This window comes from Atta cephalotes, assembly GCF_000143395.1.
Source record: "Atta cephalotes unplaced genomic scaffold scaffold00008, whole genome shotgun sequence".
NCBI lineage: Eukaryota > Metazoa > Arthropoda > Insecta > Hymenoptera > Formicidae > Atta > Atta cephalotes.
The window spans coordinates 5,928,646-5,934,354 of record NW_012130072.1 but is presented as its reverse complement, the minus strand read 5'-3'; positions in this window follow the sequence as shown (position 1 = coordinate 5,934,354).

The window sequence follows — 5,709 nt, the reverse complement described above, 5'->3', positions numbered from 1 at the left end:
TTTACGTTTACTTTTACGTAACAAACGAAAACGTAAGTAAAGTAAAGTAAAAAAGTTGTTTCGTACTAACTAATAACTAAGTAAGTAAATAGTATTATAGTATGATTAGGAATTCTATTCTTGTAATTATTATACTACTGTAATGTTAAATAATAAAATTTAATAATAATAATTACATTTATAGTTCATATATTGAAAAAATATATATAGTTGACAAAAATGATTAAAAATTTTATAAATGTTTACATAGTGCCACTATACTTTTTTAATATAGAGAACTGTAAATATAATTATTATCACTGATGATACTACTAGTGACACTTGACTAGAACATGAATATTATTTTATATAAGTTATCATATATAGATGCAAATGCAACTACCTTTCAACTTGTTTCAGCTAATATCTTCGCACAACGCATTTCGTTAAAAACACGTGATCAAGTATCGGTAAGAATTGAAGCATTAAAGATATCAATTTCATCGATCGAACAGAAAATACATTTATTTCGATGAGTGCATCATCGTGCTGAGCCAATATAGAAGTCCGCTGATATTTTTGCATGGCGAGGAAGCAATATAGATATCAAAAGCAGAAAGTTGCATAGCTTTTAGTATGTACATTTGCATAGAACATTGCCAACAAATCTGCTCCAAAAGTGAACGAACTGATGTTGAAACGTAGAAATGAATTCCACATGAAGCGAATATCTTGAAAATGATTTTGTTATCAATTCTTCAATTATTTTAATGTGGTTTTTTTCTGCATCGTTATAGCAAGTTAGAGATTTCCGGAATACTAAATCAAGCCGGTTTCATCATGAAATCAACACCGCGAACTTACGTAGCTCCTGTACGATGTCATGATCCCTCGAACAACGAAGAAACTTCAAAAGAAGAAAACAGGTCCTCAGATGCGCTTCCTGCAGCTGGTTTCACCAACCACCATCAAGCATCTACACCACCATTACACGATTCACCGGCACTGGTTCCTTGGTTCACCGGCCCGACTGCGATAGAATGTTGAAGAGAAAAAAAGAAGATGATATCAAGGCCAAGAGTGACGAACCGATTGATTGTCTTAAGAAACACCTCCGCGACCTCATAGAAGAGAAAAGTGGCGAGCGTTGCGAAGACGCTTCGTTTCGAACGAAGCTCGGACCCTGAAGAGCCGGCGACCCGCAAGGCATGCTGTGGTCCCTCTCGTTCTTGTTCTCTCTTACTCTCTTTCTCATTTTCTTCTCTCACTCAGCGCTCTCTGCGTCTCTTCTTCCTTCTTCATGACTTCCCTTCTGCCCGAGGAGTTATAGCTCCTTGTCACACTCGAGGTGCTCACTCGAGCCCTATTTTAAGAATAGCTTTGTATTTTCTCTGTCTTGCTCTCTATTCGTTTTTGCTTCTTCGTCTTCTGCTTCATCGGCTGTGAGGAAGACGTAGCTTCGAGAGGAAAGACTAGGGATAAATCTCGTACGTGCATTTCCGCTCAAGAGGAAACGAAATCGCGATATGATGATAAAAGTGATTAACAAAAACATCGGCCTAATTAACAAAATAATGACAGCAGAATTGAAATTAAAAAAAAAACTCTCAACTTATCGGTGACAAACTCTTGGAAAAAAACGTAAGACTGTAAATATTTCCTACTAATCGCGCACGCGCGATAAGATTTGTTAAACCTTTAATATTTTTGTGAATCCTAATTATTAATTATATTAGACATAATATCATTATTTAAATAAATTTAAATTTAATTAACAAAGAATTTTCTTGCTTTAGACTATATAGTAGTGTTACTGATTAATTTTATCAATTGTTAATTTAATTCTAATTCATATATAAAATGAAAAATTTTTATTTTATGCTTGTTCTCAAAAATCTTATATTTCTTTGATTTTTTTACATAACAATTATCAAATATTAGCTGTTTATATTAGGTAATTATTTGTATTATTATCTGAAAAGAAAGATGACAAAAGATATTCTAAACGAATCTGTAGAAACACAACAATATGTAATTTCAAGCTTAATCAAACTATTCAAAGCTTATAGTTTTAATCATCAAAGCTTAAAGAGATTTCAAGTTCTCTCGATACTGAGAGCAAATGATCTGCCCGAAGACACAATGAATCACTTGCAAAACTATAGTCATCTTTGTCTAGGAAATGAGGACAATATTGTCACAAAATCGTTTCCTGTTGGATTCTCTTTCACGTGATGATGTGGTCTCTTGCGAGAAGTCTATAGAATTTCACAAAAGCAGAAACTCCTTCTAAGAAATCAGTAGAGGAGAGTATCCCCAAACAGGATTTACATTGTTACCGTTGGAACAACGGAAGAGTAAGAACGAAGACTTAGCATGATCTGAAAGAGCTCGAAAGGTTTCACTAAGTTTCTAAGCTGATGTTAGAGTGTTGACAGATTCCAGCTTTGACCAGATTAATTGTGAAAATTCCTTTGAAACTGAGAAATTCCCTTAATCCACGATTCTTGTGGGTGAGTGCGTGCGTGCGTGCGTGTGCGTGCGTTTCGTGTGTGCGCGCGCGAGCGCGCGCGCGTGTGTGTGTGTGTGTGTGTGTGGGGGGGGGGATGTAAACATTTCATTATTTAAGTTTTTTTTTTCATATTATATTCCCATTAATCTCAGAAATATAATTAATAGATGTAAAATACTTTCAATAGTTCAAATTTCATTGCTTTGTTATCAAAATTAAAATTTAAAAAGAATATATAATTAATTTAACAATCTTTTTAATGACTTAATAAAAATTATTCAAAATACATCTATCTTTTTCACTGCGTTTTTGCTCTACGAATTTATAACATCTAATGTTGATGGCACAATTATGATATCGAAACATGTAATGTACGTATACAATGTAACATTAAGTTTTTAAATTAAATTTATATTTCATATTAATTTATCAGAATGTTAAAACTTTAAATGTTTATTACACATATCTATATTCGAATTTGACTCTAATTTGTCTTTCTTGATATTTTTGTTATTTAAAAGAGTCCTTTAATTTATTTGTTGTAATAATCTTTTTGTTGTTATACAATATTTTTCTAATTAGAAACTACAAACTTTTAATTAACTTTTAATTTTATTTTAGTTAATAAATAAAATATCTTGTTATTAATATTTACAATTATTAGAAATAGTTTGATAATAAAATTTAAATTCACAATTTTATTTTTTGATAATAATATACATATACACACATATTTTATAGTATACAACATTCTGGAATATTATTATCATTTTTATCAAATTCTTTGATTAAACAAAGATAATTTTTCTTTAACAAAACTTTACAATTTAAAGTTTTTTTAAAAACAGTTATCCTAATATTTTTAAACAAAAGTAAATACCAACATTTTTGTAAATATTTTTAATATTTTAAATATTTATTAATTTTTATCATATGTCTTTTTTTTCTCACCAGATATTAAAACATAAATATTTTTTGATTCGTTATTAAAAATTTTAAAAGTTGAAGATGTAAGATTTTTGTAAAAAAGAATCAAAAATTTTTTAATCTGCGTATAATTTGATATATTTAATCAGTAATTATATAATTAAACATAGTATCATTATATACTCTGAAGCAAAAGAAATCGCAATTATACGTAAATTTATTTAAACATAAAATAAGTGGCATATCTAATAACTATATAATGAATAATTACAATTTATAAAATTAATCAATGATTTAACAATTTAAATAAAATATACAATATTTCAAATTTTAAATTCGTTTCTTTGATTTTGTTAACATTAAGTTTGAACTGTGTTTAATATTTCATTTAGTTTATAATATTATTATTCTGTTAACTGCGCCGATCTTTATTGATCATTTCTGTCATCATATTGTTACTACATATTAAATTACTTACTATTTATGAAATCTAATAAATATTTGATTATTACATTATAGCTAACTGAACTTTGTGCTGCCAGCCCTCGTGAAGCATTAAAGTAATATTGTCTTTTACTAAATATCAAATGATAAATACTGTACTTGAAGAAAGACCTAAAGCAAAGTTATCGATGGAGACTAAAGCAAACCATAATACTCAAGTTGAAAGCTTTCTAAATCGGTGGCGCTACAAGAATATTCTCAAAAACTTCAGATTGACAATAATGCTGCAAAAACTTGCATTCTTAACTCCATTATATATTTAAAAAAATAGCGTTTGTGTTAAATTAAATATATAATTTTAGATATAGCATACAATATTTAAGATTCTTTTAAAAATATACATATATAAGAAAGGTAGATACATTGAACTCAAATCACAAAAAAGAAAAAAAAGATATTTTAAAATTTGATAAAAATAACATTATAGGTAATAAATAATATCAAATATAATTTATATCTATATTACTTATTATTTTAATATGATTAATTAATCTTTAGTAATTATACTTATTAATGTTGCGACGTGCTCTATTTTAATTATCTCTGTATATAATTATACAGAGAATATGACTATACAGAGAATGTTCCCAGGTTTAATATTTCTTTCTTCAGTTTCATATTTTTAAAGAATTTAGAGTAAATTCATCTTTTAATTTAAAAAATCATTATATTTTTCAAGCATTCCATTTTAAAATAAAGTAAATATATTAAAAAAATGTTTGTAATTGTAATTAAACGAATTGTAATTAAACGATTTATGCTTTAAATTAAACTTTAACAAAACACACACACGTTAAAATTAGTTGATCTTGAAATAGTTAAACTAGCTTAAATATTTACAAGTATAAAACTTAATTCTAATTCTTAATTATATTGTTTGTAATTAACATTTAATGAAAGATATCAGCTCAATGAAACCTGTTATTTTTTTTAAATTTAACTAAAACGTGTTTTAAAAACTATCTTAAAGAAGAAAAGATGAATCTAGTATATTTAGTACGTTACGTTAATATCCTCATGTATCATCTGAACATGATTGGAACATGCTGCAGGATAAAACTCCGAAAGGAATATAAGACATAAACTCGTTACCGAGATTTAGATCCACATTTGCGATGACAATGATAGATTCTTCATAATCCTCATACACGTGCCACGAGTTAAATGCAATCACATACTCGATGCTGGTAATTAATTATAGTACTACATAAGAATCATGAAAAAAGTCAGACGATCCCTGCTTTTATGCCTCATATCTTAAAATATTTCATTTTCAATATAATTTTTTGCATTATATTTTATTACAGTAAGAATAAGAATATTAACGTTCTTTTTTTAGTTTACCTGCATAATTTTAAAATTGATACAATTCAGAAATTCTTAGATTATGACAACGTATCTCTAAAATTTATAAAAATATTTTTGTTTCTCTCAATCCACTCTTGAAGTGCGAATGAAGCAACTAATTGAAGGAGTTAAATATTAAATTTAAAAAGTTGTCTTTGCTACAGGATGTATCAAAATAAAAATAAAAAGCTATCATAAACAATTAACACGTAACTAACGAGGAGTTTATATTTTGTATAACCACTTACCCTACTTTCTCAGTGGATATAGAAGAGTATTATTCAGATAAGAATAGAGCGACTTAGTCATCCCGAATCTCTGCGGCAATGTCGAAAAACTTTCGTCTGAGTTTTTCGTGACAATTTTGGATGATGATTCACCATTTCGAAGAATCACAAATGCTCCAGTAGATAAATTAATATTTCATATAAAAAAATTAA